This window comes from Pituophis catenifer, unplaced genomic scaffold (assembly GCF_029215685.1).
Source record: "Pituophis catenifer annectens isolate HBS135680 unplaced genomic scaffold, rPitCat1.0.hap2 SCAF_1, whole genome shotgun sequence".
Lineage (NCBI taxonomy): Eukaryota > Metazoa > Chordata > Lepidosauria > Squamata > Colubridae > Pituophis > Pituophis catenifer.
In genome coordinates this window covers 25,174,256-25,197,115 of record NW_027256881.1, presented here as the reverse complement: position 1 = coordinate 25,197,115, position 22,860 = coordinate 25,174,256, and the positions used below count along the sequence as shown (strand labels likewise).

The 22,860-nt window shown below is 37.5% G+C and overlaps 1 protein-coding gene across 5 annotated transcripts in view; it reads right to left on the bottom strand.

Annotated features, from left to right (window-relative positions):
• NCOA1 (nuclear receptor coactivator 1) overlaps window positions 1-22,860 on the bottom strand; it is a 292,101-nt gene that overhangs the window by 241,300 nt on the left and 27,941 nt on the right. For all 5 annotated transcript variants that reach the window (XM_070932196.1, XM_070932201.1, XM_070932198.1 and 2 more), the window contains exon 2: window positions 14,226-14,341. The gene's annotated coding sequence lies outside the window, so the exon portion shown is untranslated. The remainder of the gene's footprint in view (window positions 1-14,225; window positions 14,342-22,860) is intronic.

Below are 22,860 nucleotides of genomic sequence, written 5' to 3'. Positions count from 1 at the left end.
TTAAAAATAAAGTTAAAATAATTTATAATTTGGCCCATAATTTAAAACTTGTCAATTAAAATCAATATTAAAATTTTAAAAACTAACCCTAAAATCAAGACAGACCGGCTAACTGGAAAAAATGAGTTTTTAGGGCCCGACGAAAAATCCGAAGGTCGGAGATCACTCGTATCTCTGGGGGTAGATTGTTCCATAGGGTAGGTGCCACCACAGAGAAGGCTCTCCTCCTGGGGGTCGTCAGCCGGCATTGTCTGGCCGACGGCACCCTGAGGAGGCCCTCTCTGTGGGAGCGAACCGGCCGGTGGGAGGCTATTGGTGGCAGAAGGCGGTCCCGTAAGTACCCTGGCCCTAAGCCATGGAGCGCTTTAAAGGTGATCACCAACACCTTGAAGCGCACCCGGAAGTCCACCGGAAGCCAATGCAGCTCGCGCAGGAGAGGAGTCACATGGGAGCGCCCCGTCGCTCCCATAATCCCCCGCGCAGCCGCATTCTGCACCAGTTGGAGCCTCCGGGTGTACCCCAAGGGGAGCCCCATGTAGAGAGTGTTACAATAGTCCAGACGAGAAGTGACGAGTGCTTGAGTGACCGTGCGTAGGGAGTCCCGGTCCAGAAAGGGGCGCAACTGGCGTATCAGGCGAACCTGACAAAAAGCCCCCCTGGCCACGGCTGTCATATGCCCTTCTAAAGACAGCCGCGCATCCAGGAGGACACCCAAGTTGCGGGCCCTCTCCGTGGGGGCCAATGATTCGCCCCCAATAACCAGCGATGGCGTCAGCTGGCTATACCGGGACGCCGGCAGCCACAGCCACTCGGTCTTGGAAGGGTTGAGTCGAAGCCTGTTTCTCCCCATCCAGACCCGCACGGCCTCCAGGCACTGGGACATCACTTCCAAGGCATCATTGGGATGGTCTGGGGTGGAAATGTACAGCTGAGTATCATCAGCGTACTGATGGAACTCCACCCCAAAACCACGGATGATCTCACCCAGCGGCTTCACATAAATGTTGAACAGGAGGGGCGAGAGGACCGACCCCTGCGGCACCCCACAAACAAGGCGCCTAGGGGTCGACCGCTGCCCCCCTGTCAACACGGATTGCGACCGGTCGGAGAGATAGGAGGAGAACCACCGCAAAACGGTGCCCCCCACTCCCAGTCCCTCCAGCCGGCGCAACATGATACCATGGTCGATGGTATCAAAAGCCGCTGAGAGGTCTAATAGGACCAGGATAGAGGAAGAACCCCTATCCCGGGCCCTCCAGAGATCATCCACCAACGCGACCAATGCCGTTTCCGTGCTGTACCCAGGTCTGAAGCCGGACTGGAGCGGATCCAGATAGACAGCTTCATCCAGGTACTGGGGAATTTAGGAAAGTATTTACCTGCCAAAATAAGAAAGGGATTATTTGTTTGTTTGTTTGTTTGTTTGTTTGTTTGATTGATTGATTGATTGATTGATTTCTATAACCGTCCATCTCAGCAAACAACGTTGGGTGACTAGCACTTCAATAACTTTCAAACTGTACCCATAAAGTTTTAATAAGAATCACTTATGTTCCATGGAGAAATAACAGTCAAAATACAAGCCAAATGATCAAACTGGAATTCTGGGCAATTAAAACCTGTATTCATAAGATACTAACAATTCAAAAAAAAGAAACCCTCACAGTATGTCTATTCTATGAAACCTTTTTCAAGTTCCTGAATTCAGCTTAAATTCATCTTACATTTTTGCTGTTTAAAAGTAAAAATCACTCCTTCCAATTTATCCCATCAGACTGGGAATTTTTCTGTTTTAATTTTTCAGCCAGGAAGAGATTTTCTTTTCATTTAAAGAAAATTCTAATAGGAATCTCTTTCAGAACAATTATATCTAAATTTTCCATTTTCAATCTTGTATTAAAATGTTGCCATACAATTTAATCTAATCTGCTTTCTAATAAAATGCACCAAAATAACCCCACTCATTCTGGTAAATCTGGGAATTTATTCTAGAAAGCTTATCAATTTCAGCCTCCATATCTTCTAAATCCAAAACATTTGCCAAAACTTTAATAGGCCACTCTTGATTATTTTCATCTGGAACCTCTAGAACAACTCCTCATTTCTTGTTCTTTCTGTTTTAATGAAAAGTCAGATTATCCTATTCTCTTTCTAACTCTCTGCTTTGAACCTTTGTTACCTCTAAAATTTCCATTCTGTCATAATTTTGTTTCATCTCTCCAGAAATTTGCTTTACAGAACTTTCAATCTTTTTGACATTTTCTCATTTCCTCTCTTCATAAATCTTTCATCCATCCTTTTTTTTTCAAAGGTTTCCATTTTATTTTCCATCTGACCAAATTTGTTTCCCATCTGTTCCAAAAAATTCTGAAGTATATTTTGTGTAACATTTTTTCCACTAGTAGCTCTAGCAAGACTCTCCTACCCCCTCTCACCGTTTTTCTAATAGTCACTTTTAATCCAAAAGTAGAAATGTCTCAAGCAGATAAAATAGAAAGACAACCCCCCTCTCTTATTGTATTTTTGTTTCTGACAGTTACATTTTAGTAGAACCTAATAATGTCAATCACAGCAAGCTTCACATCTCCATAGGAACTACATTTCACAATCTCAGACTGGTTCTTTGTCTTCTCTTTAATTATGCAGATTCCAACAAACTTTCTCATGCTGGACTGGTCTCTTCAACTGGTTTAGTGAAAAATTAAACCCAAGCAAAATTGAAATTAAACCCTTTTTATCCCTTTTTAAAGGGTGAAAAAGTAAAACAAAAAGTCTGTTTCCTTGTTTATTTTAAAACTTTCTTGCATCTTAAACTTTTTTTGAATTGTTCTTGAAATTTTAAGTCAAAATATTTTTCTTGGATTTATTTATTTATTTATTTGTAATCTAGAAGGTGATTTAAATCATGACAAGGAATTTTATCTTTGCCACAGATGAAATCTCCCTTCACCAAACTCCTGGAAGTTTGACTCCTGAGCCAGCTACAAAAACTTTACGGTTTCTCCAGCCAACGCAGAAGGAACCACCATCTGGAGTACACATAGGTAATCTCACAATTTCCCTTTGATTTGGGGAGATTGCAACAGCCAGAATTTGTCTCCCATTCCTGTTCTCAGCTACTCTTCAGAGACCATAATTCCACCAAAATTCTCCACAGACGTTCCTAATTCCCCATCAGAAACTCACATTCTCCACTGGAAACAGTGTTGACAATTAGAAAAATGCATAAGAAGAAAAAGTGAGCTTTTTATCGTAATCATATTGTAAGAGATAACTTTGCAATTACTGTATATATGCATTTGCTACAAAAGAAATTGGAAGCTTCTATTTCTTTGTTTTTTCTTCTGCACTTTTAGCTTTTCTTCTTTCTTCTTTTCTTTCTTCTTATTAGTTTGTGGGTTTTTATGTTCTCCTTAATCCTTTTAATGAAGTGTGTGTGTGTGTGTGTGTGTGTGTGTGTGAAAATATTGCAGTATCCCTCAGTCTTCTCCAAGCTGAAAATCAATTAATTAAATATGGCATTTAGTACTGTTAATTCAACAAATGTATATTACTTTAAGCCTTCAAAATGAGATGCATGTTTTCAATATTTTGCATCTGTGTAATACAGACTCACATTTCCCAAGCATGAAAACCATAATAACACCTATTGCTCTTGTGACTGTTATGGGAGAAAGGTGTACATGTATAACAAAAAACTACAAAGTTACCAGTACATTCTCAACACTATCCCTATTATCCAATGCAACTCATTCACAAAGACATTCCTCATTGCTACATACAAAACTAAGACTCTGTTCACTTTGAGCCCAATTTTCCAATCCTACAACAGAGGCCTTATGCAAGTTTGTGATCTCAAGTTTCCAACAGCTAGAAGAGCATTATTAATCTGTTCTAAAAGCCAGCTCTTACAACTTGTTTGAAAAATAAAAATGGAACCAACATTCTCACTCATAGCCAACAGAGTCATTCTGAGACCGAAATGGGTGGTACCTAAATCTGATAAACAAACAAATAAATAATGGCATATATTGGTTTTTTTAAATTGTATTTTCCAAACAATTTGGGAAATGCCTTCAGCATTTTCAGAACTTTTAATTTTATTTATTAGTCTCAGTGCCAAGCAAAAATTACTTCAACTAAAAATATATACAAACTCCAAATAAAGTGAATAGATCTATATGAGAGAGAGGGAGACAGGAAGGCTTTGTCCAGTGTCAAAAGGATAAAAAGTAGATCAATCAGGTGTCTTTGAGTTAACCATTCCAAGATAGGAAATTACTACTTAGAAAACCCAACCCAACAAGTATTAATAAAACACATTATCACATTCAGAACACCACTTCAAAAGGTGATTTTAAGATTCAAATGTAAACATACTAGAATAGGCATTACTTTACTATAAATTGCTTAATATATTAAAACCACCTATACAAATCAGATGTTCAAGGGAAATGGGAACCAGTGAAAGTGGGCAGCCGTTATCACATGATCATAATGCCCGGTTCCACTCACTACAGTAGCAATTATATTATTGATTAAAACTCTTTGAGAGTCCATTTTAATTAATGGTTTAAGGCACCAGGCTAGAAACCAAAAGACTACGAGTTTTACTTTTTCCTTAGGTATGAAGACAATTAGGGGACTTTGGAGCTAGTCACTCTCTCAAGCCCCTGGAAGAAGACCACGGCAAATTACTTCCAAAAATCTTTCCATGAAAAACTGTATGGACTTGTCCAGGCAGTTGACATGAGTTAAAAAACGCCTTGAAGATCTGAGATTTTTAAAAATCCTGAGTTTATCTGAAATAGTAGCTGAGCATTTCAATGTTTTACCTGATTCTAACCAAAATGGTAAATGCCAGTCAATATTTTCATACAAATGTTAAATAGCATAGGGATAAGAATTAAATACCAAAGGATCCCATAACACAAATGTCACGAGGTTGAGCAGAAATTCCCAGTACTTCCTGGAGATAATCTGAGATAGCAACAGAATCAGGACAAAGCAATACTACACACCCCCAACTCACACAATCTCTTCAAAAGGATATTGCTATCAAAAACTGTTGAGAATTCTGGATGAATCAACCGGTTACATTCCCTTGATACGTTCCTCTGGCAAAGGACAGTGGTGTCCAGAAAAGGGTATTAGTCATTGGGCTATATTCAGATCTTTTTGATCCAATTATTTTTTTTCCTTCTAACTTACTAAGAATACTTTACATACTATTTCTTTGGGAAAAAATATGTAGTAGTTACAGTAATTTAAAAAAGCATTAGATCAAAACAGATTAAAAACAGAAGAATACAAGAAATCCATATATACACTTATTTATATCACAAGAGCATACAATATATGGCTAAATGGCTAGAATGGCCAATTTGAAAAGTTTTTATTTTAAAACACCTAAAACACATCAAAATTGACGCCACACCAGTGGTGGGTTGCCCCCGGTTCACACTGGTTCTATAGAACCGGTAGTAAAACCAGCAGGAGGCTCCACCCACTGAACCCGACGAAATCAAAATGCTTCTGCACATGCCCAGAAGCTTCTGCTCTTGCGCAGAAGAGCACACATGCATGTGTGCAAGCGAAGCGAGTGCTTGCACACAGCCCCGCTGCAAACCGGTAGTAAAGGTACCGACCCCTGGGCCACACGTAGACATAAAACCCACCCCTGGGCCACACGTATGACATAGTAGACATTCCATAGGACAGACACCATCATAAAGAAGAACTATCATGAACTAAATCATGAAACAACAAGCTTCAGCAGAGTCCACTGAAGACTTTAAGTTTCTGGGAGGCAAATATATTTCAAGATGCTCTTTTGAGGATAACCCAATATTTAATTAGGTGCATATAGAAAACAGCAAAATCGTATCAATGTTTTTTCCCATAAAGTAGAACGTATGTTCTTGGATGAAAACTTTCTTTAATCTGTGGGCTCATAATACAGTATCTAAATATATTCATCTTGTCAGATGTAAATGCCTTATTCTCTAATGTGTAAATAATGTATATATGGAACATCAGGGGTTAACTTATTCTTTGGACTTTAATGTATTCATAATTTACCACTCCCATTCCTGGCTCCACCCCTTGTATATATAAGGAGCCATCCTCCCCATTTTCCTTGCTTCTATCTTGAATATTCAGCGAATATAGAATGCCTATTATGATTAAAGAGAAATATATTTAAATCTCTAACTTCTATTATCCTTATTGAGTCTGATCCTGAAAATATTGCAACAAGCTGGTAGCAGAGGATGGTTAATTGACTCAATAAGGAATTAAAAATGTCCAAGAAAGATAGGCCCAACACCAGGGCCTACAGCAAAGAAATAGAAACTGATCAAGAGATGATCAACGAATCCACTAATGCGATTTCGAGAGAATCCGAAGAATACACCACTGAAGAAGAAGAACTGATGAGTGAAAACAACGACCAGGAAGAAATTGAGATAGAAAATAACGAACTCAGGTCAGAGATATTAAAGATACTAAAAAGCCAAAAGAATGATGAAAGCCTCATCGCGGACCTCCAGGAGATGCTGAGGAACAGCGGAGCAGCGAGAGAGAAAAACGTCATTAAAGAAAAACCCAAAGATCAAAAAACTGTGAGTGAAATGACTACTGAGAAAATAGTTGTAAAAAAGAAAAGATGTGACCTCGCGCGAAATTCTGAATGGCAGCCATCTTGGTTTCAACGAACTTCAAAAGAGAGTGAAGCAGAGCCAATCAAAACGCTCAGTTCAAAATTTCTGGCGCGAAAAACGCTATCAGACGAAGAAAGTGAAAAAGAAGTCTCAAACTCTTCAGATGAACCAAAATCAGAAAGTGAAGACGATTTAACAAAGTCTCAAGTAAAGTCAGCAATGAAAACGCTTTTTGCTGCTTTTGGGCCAAGATTGAAAATTTCCAAGACATCAACGAAGAAGCAAGAAATCAAACCGACAGCTCAAGACCTGCACGCTCCCATCCTGACTTCGAAAACGACGACACCCGAGCCCAGAGAGCCATGCCGATTCCGTCCTACACCGCAGACAGAATCGAGTGCCAGCGCACACAAGAGAAAGAGAAGAACCGTCGCCATCACCAAAGCCCCAAAAACCGAGCCAGAGACCGACTCATCTGAAGAGGAGCGGATCGAGAGAGCTGAAATGGAGAGAACCTTCCACAACGGCGCCAAAGAAGAAATGAGCAACGCGCATGTGCAAAACTACGTAGACGGCCCCGAAAGACTTGAACTGGCCAGAGAACCGCGCAGACTCGTTACAAGCATCCCAATGCCGTTCTGTAATTTCCTGCACTTGAGAGACCACGGACTGCCTCAGGTTGTAAGTAATGGACAAAATAATGTGGGGAACTTACCCAGTGACTTCCCAAAACTTAGAGTTGATGGCATTAATTTACAAGAGTGGTACCAACAGCTTCAGGTTATTTTCATGAAAGAAAATTTACTATTCTTTATAACTAGTCCTCCAAGAAGACCTTGGACTTTAAAAATAGATTGTTTACATCATAGAGCATTTTTCATAATAATTTCTAGCGTGTCTCCTGCAATGTATCATAGCATCAAACCAAACCTAACTGTATCAGAAATAATTCAATGCATGTTTAATCTATTTCACAGCGATAGCGTAGCCACAACCACAAGAATGTCTAAGGATTTCTTTTCTTCTAGAGTGAAACCAGGGGTTTCTATAAGTGAGCATTTGATAAATCTAAACAAAATAAGAGCTGAGCTGCAATTGAGGGGGGAAGTGATTTCAGATCAAACAATGAAAAGTGTTATTATCAATTCACTTGATCCATCATGGGATAGCTTTATGTCACACTTAGATACCATTAATTTGGGATATTTATCAATAGAAAGTCTATCTAACAAATTGATAGCAGAAGACAATTCAAGAAAAAATCGTTCCAGTAACCAAACAGAACGCAAATCTTTTAGGAAAGTAGTCTTTCAAGATAAATATAATGAGGCCTTTAGATGCCACAATTGTGGATCCAGGGAACACAGTAGAAGAGACTGTCCCAAAGTCCCAAGGGAGAGACATAGGCCAGAATATAGGAGCAAATACAATTACAGACAATCTTCCACAGATAGACACAAATATAGAAGTCCACCAAATTACAGAGAAAATAGAGGGGGTATTATTAATCCCAGAAATACCTCACAACATACTGAGTGCTATAAAACTAAGCAGAGAATCTGACATCAATATAGTTTTCTCAAAGGGGAAAGCAACTATAGAAAAGAACAAAACAAATGTAGGTACTGTGATGATAAAAGGGGGTCTACCCTATCTGATAACCAAAGAAAGATGGTTACATAACATTGATTCAAATATGGAAGATTGTATTGAAGCAGATGATGAAAATGTCAGTAACAGTGACAATGATGAATGTAAAATAACTCATGATAACAAAAATACACACAATGAGAAGAAACCAAAAATAGGTAAACCAATTCATGATGAGTGTGCTCACATCTTACATAGGAAGTTAGGACATGCAAGCTTTCCCGTAGTACAAAAAATGACTGAACACGCAGAAGGTGTCAAAATAAAAAATTGTGAAAATTATTTGGAATGCTCAGTATGTAAATCCACCAAACTAAAAACCAGTCCCAGACCAAAAAAATCTAACAGATCAACTAACAATATTTTTGATTTGGTACATATGGACTTAGTTGGTCCATTAACTCCATCAATTACCTATAGAAAACGTTACTTCCTAACAATAGTGGATGATTACAGTCGCTATGGTTTTGTTTACACATTAAAGCACAAGGATGAAACCTTTCAGAAATTTAAGGAATTCTACAAACGCATAGAAACACAGCATAATATCAGAATAAAACAAATTATGACAGATAGGGGATGTGAATTCATGTCTAAAGAATTCTCCCAATGGTTAAAGGATAGAGGGATGCTACATTTCACGTCCAATCCATTTTCTGCATTTCAAAATGGGATTGCAGAGAGAAAGAATTCCACACTACAAACCATGATTAGATGCACATTAGAGGATGCTGGTTTAGGCAAACAATTTTGGTCAGAAGCCTTACATTATTCAAATTACACTCAAAATAGAACATGGTCCAGTATTGTGAATAAGACACCATATGAGGTGATGTACAATAGAAAACCCAAATTAGCACACATGCACATATTTGGAGTTACTGCAGACGTACACATACCTAAACAATTGAGGAGAAAGGGAGAAAACGTATCCAGGAGATTAAGATTCATGGGATACGAAACTGGAACCAAAGGGTACAGATTCATTGATAATAATAACAAATTTATAGTATCCAGAACAGCTGTGTTCCATGAGCAGGCCAATTGGTCTAAATTGCACCTTAATGAAATATTTCCTAATAAAAGCAAAGATAATATATCTTGCGAGGAAGGAACAACAGAAAATCAAAATATTAACAAAAGTAAGAACAAAACCAAAACTTGGACAAATAGTCAGCATAAAATAAAGACAGACACATTAACAAAAAAGGAAGCCAGATATTTGCATGACAACCATAGCAAACCTGAAAGAAATATTAGAAACAATAGAAACCAAATACCAAATAAATACAAAGATTATATAATGCATATGGATGGAGAACAAATAACACCTAATACATATGAGGAAGTATTGAAACTTCCCCGTGAAGAAAGAGAAAAATGGGAACTAGCTATGGAAAAAGAGATGGAAAGTTTACAAGGATTAAATGTATTCACACCTGCGATCGCACCTAAGGATAAAACAATTATAGGTACCAGGTGGATTTATAAAATTAAGAATTTAGAAGGAGGTAATACCTTATACAAGGCCAGACTAGTTGCACAAGGTTATGCACAAAAATATCCAGAAGACTATACTGACACTTATTCACCAACAGTGAGAACAGAGAGTGTCAAAACAGCTCTTGTAGTAGCATCTGCACTCAATCTGGACGTGTTTCAATATGACATACAGACTGCATACTTACACGCAAAATTAGATAAGGAAATATATGTAAGAGCACCACACAGTCAATACACTAATAAGAACGAAATTTGGTTATTAAATAAGAGTCTGTACGGATTGAAGCAATCTGGCAAAAGATGGTACGATTGTTTGGTAAAAGTACTTAAGACCATGGATTTCAACGCCACCACTGCTGATAACTGTTTCTTTGTAAAAAAGAGTAATGATCATATTGAATTTGTATTAATTTATGTGGATGATATTTTATATATTGGAAAGCATAAAGAGAGCAGGGAAATCTTTGTAAATAAGTTAAACGAACATTTCTCATTGAAATCACTAGGTAGAGTGAATAAATACCTTGGTGTACAAATTAACAAAACTAAAAGGGGATTCAAACTTACTCAGAAAGATAAAATCATTGAACTCCTAAACAAATGTAACTTAAATAATGCCAAAACATGTGACACACCTATGCAAACTGATTTTCTTAGAAACACTGATGAATCTTCCCCTGAGTTTAAAGACAACACATTTTACAGATCAGTTATAGGTTCACTCCTTTATATATCTAATTGGACTAGGCCAGATATTGCATTACCTCTCAATTTATTGTCAAGATATGTTAGCAAACCAACCTTGTATCATTGGGAAGCTGTCAAAAGAATTTTAAGATATCTGAAAAGTACATTAGATTTTTGTTTAATATTGGAACCAAATAATGACAAAGAACCAAAAATTACTTGTTATGCTGATGCAGATTGGGCTGGTGATACATCATGCAGAAAGAGTACCTCTGGTTATGTTTTTCTATTGAACGATTGTCCAGTTTACTGGTATACTGGTAAACAAGAACTGGTAGCCACTTCTACCACAGAAGCGGAATATGTTTGCTTGTCTAAAGCTGCAAATAACCTTGTATGGTTCAATGATTTGATCACAGATGTTTGGAAGAAACCTACTTTACCATTTATTATGCATGAAGACAATAAAGCGGCCATTGAAATATCTAGATCCGATGCAATTGGACAAAGGTCCAGGCATATTGATATAAAATTTAAGCACGTGAGACAACTATCTCAAGACGGATTCATCAAAGCAATACATTGTGATACTTCTGAACAATTAGCTGATATATTAACAAAACCCTTACCTTCTAAACAACACAAATATTTAACTTCTAAATTATATGTATTATATTGTCCTGAATCTGAATGTAACTGGTGTTGTATAACGAACCGGCATTTAGAGGGGGATTTGTCAGATGTAAATGCCTTATTCTCTAATGTGTAAATAATGTATATATGGAACATCAGGGGTTAACTTATTCTTTGGACTTTAATGTATTCATAATTTACCACTCCCATTCCTGGCTCCACCCCTTGTATATATAAGGAGCCATCCTCCCCATTTTCCTTGCTTCTATCTTGAATATTCAGCGAATATAGAATGCCTATTATGATTAAAGAGAAATATATTTAAATCTCTAACTTCTATTATCCTTATTGAGTCTGATCCTGAAAATATTGCAACACATCTGATGCAATATGAATTATTTATTCTAAAGAAAATTGTGCCTATTACTAACTGGTCATAATAATCTTTGACCAATGTAACTTATTTATTCAGTTTTTATGGTTGCCCACTAGTCAAGTGACTTTTAGTATTTTACATTTCATGTTGAAATCTGAAAAAAAAAATTATGATAATTTTGATCTACCCATAAAAATATACTAAAGAGGGCTTCCCAAACAGAAGTGTCTGGAGTCCATAAGTATCCTCCCTCATCGCCCCCCCCCCATCCAGCTTCCAGACTAGTCCCATGAACAGACTAACAGAGAATCCAGAACCATAAACCAAAATATGAATCACAGTGGCCAAACTAACCCCTTCTAAGAATGAGCATAGCTAACATACTAGCTTCAGTTGGTAGCAGTGCTCCTAGCCACAGCGATTATGTAAATTACTCATCAAAATAGAGAATCTAGGATCATCAGCAGAGTGTGATTCTGTTCCTTCAGACGGAACACAAATCCATCTAATCAAGAGCTGGATAAGGCCTCTCTGACCATTTCATTTATGCAATGCACTGTTCCTGGTTTTTATCTTTATTCCTCACATATGAAACTGCACTATTTCAAAGAGTCGGCAAAGGCATAATAGGTGTTGTTAACTTATTTAAATGATTGCCTCACCATGATTGTCAGCAGTCTTAGAGTAATTCTGATTCTATTAGCTTTATAAGTCAGGAGTCACCAACCTTTCGGACCTCAGGGACCACTAAATTCATAATTTTAAATCCCGCGGACCACTAATATGATCTGCCTCTATTCGCCCCTCCCCTCCCAGCCACTCCTCGCCTGCCCGCCCAGGTTCCTTAGGGCCCCAACAGGAAGCAATTGTTGGAGCTAAGCAGCCACCATGAGAAAGAGTTGGCAAAACAGCTGGCTCAGTTCAAATTGGATCTGACCGAGAAGAAGGCTCAGCAGAAGCACCTCACTGAGGACTATGAACATAGGCTTTCCAAGCAGAGGAAAGACCTGCAGGAGTGCAAGGCCAGGTACTGGCACCTGGAGGCTCAGTGGGCTGAGATGGTCAGCCAGTTCCAGTCTATAAGGCAGTCCCACTGGAACAAGGCTCTCCCACTCTTCGCAACCAGCGGCGCTTCCCTCCAGCCTTTGTCCAAAGCCCCGCACCAGGAGGCTGAAGCAGACCCCAAGTCAGAATTTCTGTCCCACTCTGACCTGCACAAAAAATCTGAAGGGGGAGACTCTCTGCAGCAACACAAACGTTCATTGCGCATATCCGGCCCAGGGGCTGTAATTTGAGGACTCCTGATTTAATGCAATATAAAAAATGCAAATAATTTTTCTGTGGACCACCAAAGTTTTCTCACGGACCACCAGTGGTCCACGGACCACCAGTTGGTGACCGCTGTTATAAGTGATACACAGCAAGCCCAGCCAACAATGAATGCATAAACCTGCCTGGCAAAGAAAAGAAGGAGCTAGTGGAAGTTGCGCATTGTGAAAACATGGTGACAGCAAGCCAACCCACACAAATAAGTCTTTCCTGTGGTTAGCTAATTCTGTTGAAATTTTTACTACAATGATATATGTACATACACTATTCAGATTCTCAACAGCTTTAAAACTATTAAAGATACATTTGAATGTTGAAATTTTGAGAAGATGCAGGTCCTACAATAATACTTTGGAAACAACAGATGGCCTGAAAAAGTATTTAGTTGTCCACTTTTGCCCCGTCCCTTTTCATTATAGATAGAACTTAGAACAAGACTTGCATTTGCCAGCACCCAAGGTTTCCTCTATGAATATAACATAGCATAGGGCCTCAGTGCAAAACAGTAGTCCAGTTCTTTGCATATCAGCAAGATATATATACAGAATAGTTATTGTCCGTTAGTGCTACATATAGAGAAAAAAATACTTGCATTGTGAAAATTATTTTATACAAGGATGTATTTAGAGTCTTGCACTTCCATTGTTACATACATAACGTTCCATCTTCACTCCATTTTCTTAGCAGCACTATACATTGCTGAAAAATTCTATTGTAAACACGGTTTGATCTCTTAATGGAAAAAAGTCCAGTGGGTTTTTTTTCTAATTAAGTATGAAGATATGAAGGGCCTTGGTAGTACAGTGGTCTAAAGCACCCTGTTATTAAGAACAGCTGCCTGCAATTACTGCAGGTTCGAATCTCGCCAAGGCTCAAGGTCGACTCAGCCTTCCATCCTTTCTAAGGTAGGTAAATTGAGGACCCAGTTGCGGGGGCAATAAACTGACTTTGTATAAATATACAAAAGAATGAAGGCTATTGCTTAGCGCATTGTAAGCCGCCCTGAATCTCCGGAGAAGGGCGGCATATAAATCAAATTTAAAAAAAAAAAAAAGGAAGAGGGGCATTTAGCTGAAACACTGCCAAGCTAAGCATAACATGGGAAACATCAGGATATGCTATTTTAGAAGAAAATCAGATTTTAAAAATTGTTCCAAAATCATGTGCTTCTTGTAGGCTCAAGGCCACTGGCAATTTCAAAGTATTGAGCAGGTAACGCAAAGCCACATTCATATTCAGCTTCCAATATAAAAGGCAATAGCTATTTCATAAATACTATTATGCACAGTAGAATGACGTACCACATTTGGACAGTAAATGCTTTTAAATTCAGAAGTACAAAACAAAAAGGTGCAATTCTTTTTGTGTAAATACCGAAGGCTTACCTGCTGGCATTCTAATTGAATCAGCTATCAAAGATTTAAATTTCTGAAGACCAAATACTGCAGTTAGCCTTGATTTAATTTCCTGCAATAAATTACTGCTATGCAGATTTGTGGCCCTGTAAAAAAAAAAAAAGGCAGAGAGACCAAACATTAGGATCCGTTAAACATTTACTTTTATGGAAAATGTAGAATTCATGTTTGAAATGCTGTCATCCCAAAGAATATAATCATGCTAAAGAAAGCTTTAGCATGCAGGAGTCAGCACAAGCAAGTAAAAAAAATCAGGAAAGTACAGAAAGTAGATCATAGGAGAGAAACAGGAACGTCTAAAATAAAACCAAAACAAGATGCCTATTGTTTTAGCCTCTTAATACACTTTTAAAAATATGCTAACAAATCAGTGATATCAAACATATGAGAAAGTTACTATTTTAAACTATTTATTTCCTCCCAAACCCCACCTTTTCAATAGTGAAGCTAAATTGAGAAAGCTAACTTTAAAAAATTATAGCAAAATGCAGCTCTCAACAAATTCCTTCATTTAACAGTGTGTGGTTCTAAAACGAGCTAAGAAATAGCTTAAAACTAGGCCATTTCCCAACAAGCAGTCAACTTCTTTAAAAAGTTTAAGGAACACTGCTCTACTTGCTAGGTTATTTCATGTCCATATTTCCTTAACACGGTATTGCAAAGAGCATTTCATGTGATCTGTAAATAGATTATAGTACATAGAAGCAAACATTGTGACACAATTAGTTAGAGCTTTAGATGGTGCTCTATGGGAGAAAACTTTAAACTATGTTACAGCTCAAATGATTCTAGTGATCATGCAAAGCGCACTTTAAACTATAACTTGAATTAAGAGACTTTAGAGCACAGATTAACAGGGTTGGAAGAGATCTTGGAGGGTCTTCTAATCCAAACCCCTACTTCAGCAGGTGGGTTCCAACTGGTGTTACCACCTGTTCTCTTCGCACATGCGTTTTGCGTGCGATCACCGTGCGCATGCTGGCTTCGCTCACACGCACCCCGAACTTGCGCTCTGCACAAGCGCATTAGATTTCTGCCCAGCTTACATGCAGCAATCCACTCTGCCACGCCTATCAGCTGGGCTAAAAAACGACAAATAAAGGTAGGTATAACGCGGGGGTGGCCAGGAGGGCCCAGCTCACTGTCATAGAGAACCAGTTCGCTGACGTCACATCATCACCACTACTAGCTCACCTGAACCGGGCCGAACCGGGAGCAACCCACCACTGCCCTATACCACATACATCTTGCTAGAACCATATTCTTAACAAAGACTAAACTCTGAAAAATCTTCTTGCAAGCACTTCTCTCTAAACTTAGATATATAGAAAAGTTATTTAAGCCACCTATTTTCAAAAGTAAGATGATTTCAAGCCAAATATTTATTACGGTCATAAAGTATCATAAGGAAGCTGGGGTACACTCAATTAAGAAGCACAGAAGATACATCAGTTTTTTATAAGGGGTCTTGCTTAGTTAGCATCTTATCAGTACTGTTGGAAATCAAAGGATCTCCAACAATACCAATTAATTACTTGAAAGAAATATATTTTCTAACAAGTACAATGAATGTTCCCCTAAGGTAGCTTTACATGCACCCATTTTATTTATTTAAAACAATTATATAGCCATTCATCTTATGTCAAACTCTGAGCAGTTCCCAATCAACAATTAAAACAACATCAATAATAATACAACATAATACAAACATATAAGTAGTCCTTAAGTTACAACCATTTATTTATTGACAGTTCAAAGTTATAACAGCCATGGAAAAAGTGATTATGACCTGTTCTCAAAATTACAACTCTTCCTGGTTATGGCCGGCCAACATTAAATCACTTCAAAGACAAGCGCTGTTTGCCCAAACCTGAAACCTCAGGGCTAAAGCCTCCAGCACTCTTTTCTACAGTTCCCAGGCTATCTTCCAATTACAATTACCAAAAATCACTGGTCTGGTTTCCTGCTGTTTTGAAGTAAATGAAAACAGTAATATAAGCTTCAAAATAGGCTACTCAAGATTATTTTAAAAGAAAAACCATCCCCAATTGAGAGCAAAATCCATAACATGCTGGCTCTGTCCACTATGTGCCATCACTCTATCCAATTTAAGCTTTGTCCTCCAAAAGCAAAACATGCAAAACGTTTCCCTGTCTCTATCTTAAACATTACTGTTCAGGCAAGCAAAGATTGATATCCAGTGCTTCTTGCCTCTATTTTTTTGCTTCAACTGTGCCACATGTTCAATTGTTCCTTTCCCCATTGAAAGACTGTTTCTTGCTTTGATCTCTACCTGTAGTGCCAGTTCTCCCAGATGTCAATTTCCAGAGAACCATCTGGCAAGCATCATGCTGTAGTTCCATGTGCATTTTAATGTCTCAGCAATATTCACCTCAGAAACATTCAGGCCAGTGTTATATAGATCCAACAAACCTGGGAAAATACCTTTTGATGGACAGGGGTGGTTGGTTGGTTTCAGTGATTATAAATGGGTTTTAATGCCATAATTACTTTCCTTTTCTGGCATCATTAAAAGCCATCCCAATTAGAACAGCATAGACTCCAACACCATTTTCCGTTAATGAGCCTGACAAACCTACAATGTACTCCCAGTACTGCACTGTAACTCAAAGTGAATGCAAAAACAGAAGCAGATCTTCTAATCCAATGAAGTTCACATAAAAATTAAGGGATACATGAGCTCAGAAAATCAAGAACTTTGTAAAAACTACTCTAGATCCTAACTGATTAGTTCATTGACATAAATAAATGAGCTCAAGGAGAAAGCTTTGAGTATAAAGCTGCTTCAACCCACAATAGGGTATCCGTGCAATCAAATGATGTCTTGAACAACATAACAAAAAGTAAACTATAAATCCTGAATGAGGTGAATTAATTGATATATACTTCCTAATTGCCCACCAATATTTATGGTGAACAATATGATGCCCCTCGGCACTTTTGTGAATGCATGTTTCATTCTGCAACAGTACTTGATGGATTCATCTTTTTAAAAATTAACATTACTTTCAGGTGGCTATGAGCACTTCAGAATGAAATGCTGAGGCTCCAAAATGAGCAATATGGTGATGATGGATGGTGGAAACTAGAATTCCTCATTACATCAGGAAAACAAAGGAAAATAAGAAAGGGATATTTTATTGATCCAAAAGCACAAAACAGTCCAAAACTATTCACATTATTGCTCTCTGGCTTTTGGGGAGGCTTGGAGATGGAAACAAGATATGTGGAAACCTGGAGTTGACTCCAAGGAGGAACTTTATATTATATTATAAATAGCCTTTGTGTAATCGTGCTTTTGACCCTTCCTCAAAATTCTAAATGTGTATCCTAAAAGATTATACAGTCTATCTGTGATTGTATGCCAACTTGTTGCTGTTTGCTTGGCTTGATCTTTATTATATATATTCCATACTTACCAACAATATCTTTCCTAGCCTAATCTGCAGCAATTTATACATTTTAATTAATTAAAAATGAAATAGTACTGTAGCTCAAACACATTACTAATTTAATATAAATAAAATGTGAATAATATCAAAATTCTAAATATTTTTTACATATTTCTTATTTGTACATAGTATTCCTTCTTTGTTTTTCCCCAAACAATTCTGCGAGATAGATTGGGTTTAAACTGTGACTGGTTCCAGGCCAGTGAAAGAGATTTCATAGGGAAGATTTAGGGTTAGGGTTAGGGTTAGGGTTTAACTCTCTAGGTCTAATCCAAAGCCTTCATTGCTTTCTAAGTATTGAAACAATTCAACTTTGCCAAGTCTACCTAAGAACACAAAACGGTATAAACCAAGGCAAAAATAATTCCCACAAAAGTACATTTTTCTATACCACAAATGTAATCAAATGCTTTCTGGGCATTTCTAAACTTCATTTTTCCAGTAACTCATAAATGAAAGTCAGCAGGGATCTCTATAAATGTAGAAATTTTCCCCAGCACAATGTAATCTACCCTGCTGATGACAGATAAATCAAGCTGTATCCTGGCTGACATCATTCTTAAATTCTTAAATGTTAATGAATTCTAAACCAGCAAAAACAAAAGGCCATTAGTAAGTTTATTAGGCAGTTCAATGCACTTTTAGTATCATCCCTTAGTTTCAGAACTAAGTACTAGATTTGCATCCTGCAAATCAGGTCTAACCCTACAGGGGACAGATTCCTGAATTGTGGGGCCACAATCAAATTTTGCATGTACAGTAAAATTGTTATCAGAAGCTGTTACCTAGACAAGTTGGGAGCAAAGTCATTTTTTGCTATTATAAACACATTACAATAAAAGTAAATATTGATCCAAAAAATCTGGAACAAAACAACAACAACAACAAAAACATCAGTATGGCAATCTCAAAAGTAAACCAGATTTTATGAAAGAGTCAAAACTAAGGAAATCCAACCTTTCCATTCGAGTAAGATTTAATTTTGTTTATTTTACTGTTTTTTCCAATTCAAATGATCATGTTATAAAGTTCTATCTTGCAAGTTTCTATCAGTTTTACTTGAAATACACCACTATGTAATACTTTAATTTTAATCCACATTCATTTCTTACCAAGCCTAACCCTCATAAATTAATTAGTTTTATTTATAAAGTAGTCATACAACTTCCTTTAGCATTTCAGTTTATCTCAGCACTGGAAATGTCCTCAAGAATCAGAGTAAAGTAATAATTTTAAGGAACTAAGTCTCTTCTGCTATTGTCCTCTACTTCCAGAGCATTGCAAGAGAAAATAAATGAATTCCTTAGGCAATTTTTTTTTAGTGCAGATGCATTATTTTTCCTATTGTGGGGGAGGTCAGAGATAAAAGAGATATGAGAAAAGAGTAGAATCATGAGAAGAGAGCTAGAGGCAAAAAAGATATAAACAGATGAGCATACCAGCATGAAAAAAGATGCTCACCCAAAGATTATTTTTCTCTTGGGGGAGAAGAACCTAAAGCATGTGTTATTTTCATAGGATTTTAAAAGAGCATACAATGAACTCAGTAATATTCTCAATAAGGAATTAAATCACAGCTGCTTCTTACGGTTAACCTTTTAACTAGTTAAAGTGGACAGTCTCTCTCTTCACTTTATTAAATGCCACACTGCCATGACAAACAATTATATAGCTAACCTAAATATACAAACAATTTTTTTGTCTATGACTCTAATTCTCCATAGCAAATGTATTGATCCATAGCCTGATAAGAGTACAACATGTCTGTTTTATTCCAGATAAAGTTCAAAATGGGCACAAGAACCACTTTAAGAAGAAAGGTCAGAACATTTAATTTCCTAAATATCTGTGTCTGCAGGCAAAAGTTGTAGTTCTCTTCCTCCTAAGGATTTCAAGATCTGATATGACTACAAGGACAAAACGTTATAATAAACAGGTCACTTCGACCAGCTGTATTGATCTAAGTAGATATTCCCATTTGTAGCAATTGGCATGGAGTCTCTGGATTGCCGCAATATTCAAAGAGTTGATTATTCATCTATCATATTGGTTTAGGAAGAAAGTCAAAGTCATTATGACCCTGTACTGTAACATAGTTAGGCTTGTAAGTCAGCTACTCTAATAGTAGCCACCCATCCTACCAATAGATTAAGGATCCATTTAGCCCACAACGACCAATCAAATGTCTCAAGAAACTCACACACAGCACATGAAGGAGAAAAATTCATGCATTTTCACAGCTGCTAAGGAATAAACCACCTTTAAAACACAAGTCTTCAAACTAAGTATGCTATGCCGTCTTCGTCTTATCTTGCCATAAGTTAACCATAAACCATACACATTACTCTTTTATTTATCCTAAATCTAATGTTATAAGTGTAAGAAAAAAAAACTGCTTTTGGTACTCTACATATATTTATTTATGGCAAAAAATGTTAAAAGGCACATCACTCTATGCATAATTTTATCCATTCTCTTTTCATTTTTCCCTGTTTGCTTTTATGCCAGCAATTCAATTGACATCTAGCTGAATCAAGAGCTATGGTGACATAGTGGTTAGAATGCAGTATTGCACACTAATTCTGCAGACTGCTGGATGCCAGCAGTTCGGCAGTTCGAGTCTCACTGGCTCAAGTTTGACTCAGCCTTCCATCCTTCCAAGGTCAGTAAAATGAGGACCCAGATTGTTGGGGGAAATATGCTGACTCTGTAAACCACTTAGAGAGAGATATAAAGCACCTTGAAGCAGTAAATAAGTCTAAATACTATTGAGTGCTATTGCTATTGAGAATAGTGTCTTGGTGACATTATCTAGCTTAAAATGGCTTAAAACATATAAATGGCTTAAAGCATATATCAAAATGGGTTGGAAGAGTTCCCTCACCTCAGGCTTTCAATAGTCATCATTATTATTCTCCACTTGAGAACAAATGTGATTATTTTTGCAACATGTGACCTTAAAAATGAAGCATCATGTTACTAATGGAAGACAGAATGGTATGTTTCCCTCAGAAGAAACTTTCCACAGACAAAACTTGGGTTTAATCTCTTGTGCGTCTCAAAATCTTCCTGAGCTGATTTGAGAAGCAGAAAGGAAAGGAGAGATTCCCAATACATTAACAGTAATTAGCATATTAAATTCTACCGCATCTCTTTCAAAAGTTATATTGCAACAGAATGACGCGCTATCATATTACAAAATAAAAATAACGGGAGAGAGGAAGGAGAAGAGAAAGCACGGTGCTTCTACCTAGCAAACAACGATTTCTATCTTGAAGTTGCTTCAGTACTGTGAGCAGATTCCCTTTCTGCTTCTACAAAACAAACAGTCATTCCTGACTTCAGGCAAACGGGAGTCTCATGGGGATAGTGCAAACAGATAGTTCCCTGTTTATCATTCGGGAGTGCATTTTTCTGCTTGTCTCTTGAAAAATGCCGAAGTATCAACAGGAAAAGCAAGTTACCTCTTTATTAGTTTGCAAAACATCAGCCCTTATGCCAGTCAAGGCCATTATCTGTGACTGACACAGTCAAGCACCTGATATGCCAACAAAAGGTCATCATTAATAGGCTCCACCAAGTCCATAAGTGTTATTCTTCTTTGCCACCTGCTGACTTGCTCAGTTCTCCTTCGTGTTTACAGGACAGCAATGGGCAGCATGTAAAAGTTAGAATGCCAGTGTTGATTGGTGGATCTCTGCCTAATGAGGAAGAAGAGTAACAGAGAAGAGGACCAGATAAAACCTGAAGAAGCCAGAAAAAAACAGATATAGAAGAGATAAATGTAAAGACAAAAAAAAAAAAACTTGTGATAGATGAACTGTGAACGGCAGCATTCTGCCCTCTGCCAATGATAGTGCATGCCTATCCTTTACTTACACAAAAGAAGAGGGCACTACTTAATGGACATGCCTTCTACCGCAAGGGCATTTGTGTTGGTGTCCAGCTGTATTGCATGCAACAAGATTACATTATCCTATAAAACATGATCATAACTTTGAACAACCAAATTAAGACTGATCAGCACATTCCTCCTCTGAGTCCGATGGGTTTTTTTCTTTCAAAAAAGTTATGGGATCCATTTTCAAATCCTCATTCACCTTTAAATGTAAGCCTTTCCTTATTTTAAGCATACTAATAAAGCTTCTGTACCCAGGAAAGTAATACTTTTATACCTAAACGGCCCAGGCAAAGGAAAGTGTAATTTCTACATTCCAAAGGCACAGATGCACACACCTTTGTGCAGTTTCTTGCGAAGAGCCCCAACTGGTTCAGCTTTGCTTTGAAGGGACTATTGACTCAAGTTACATAGCGCATTTGTCTACCACAGCAATAAAGATTGAAATTTAACCTCAATATGCCTCTATAAATGACACCACCAACAGCGGATCACCTGACTTTCTGGCAGAAAAAGCAATCTACTCAAACCAAGGGTGCCTGGAGGGATTTCTCTGCAGTGAAAAGCTGCATTGGAAGTTTAAACCAGATTAATGATTCTCAAAGTAGGACCAAAGCCAAAAAAAATTATCATTTCTCATTTGCTTGCCCAGCGAGATTGGGGAGCAACCTCTGACTGAGATTTTCTTAGGAAGCTGGCCTGTTTATTTTAACCACACCTCTCCTGCATTTGGGCAGCTTATAAATCATTAATATATAAAATAAAATAAAGCTACAAATTCAATACACTAAACCAAACAACAAATATAATTTATTAACCGTGGGCAGGTAATCTTTATGACCACAATGGAGCCCAAAATTTGCATTGCTAAGCAAGACAGTTGAGAAAGACAGTTGTTAAGTGAGTTTTGCACCATTTTATAACCTTTCCTGCCACAGTGAATCATTATGAATGTATTAAGGTATAAGCAAGTAAATTTGTAAATAGTATGATTAAGGAAAATTGGTTAAATGGACATTAATCACCGATGCGAAGGTTTTCTAGAAGTTAGTCGATTGACTTTTTGTTAATGTATAAGTGTTTACATGTATTTGTGTCTTACGTTTGTTTATGCTATAAAATTTAATTTAAAAAAAAAGAGAGAAAGACAGTTATTAAGTGAGTTTTGCCCCATTTTATAACCTTTCCTGCCACAGTGAATCACTGCAGTTTTAAATCAGTAACACGGTTCTTC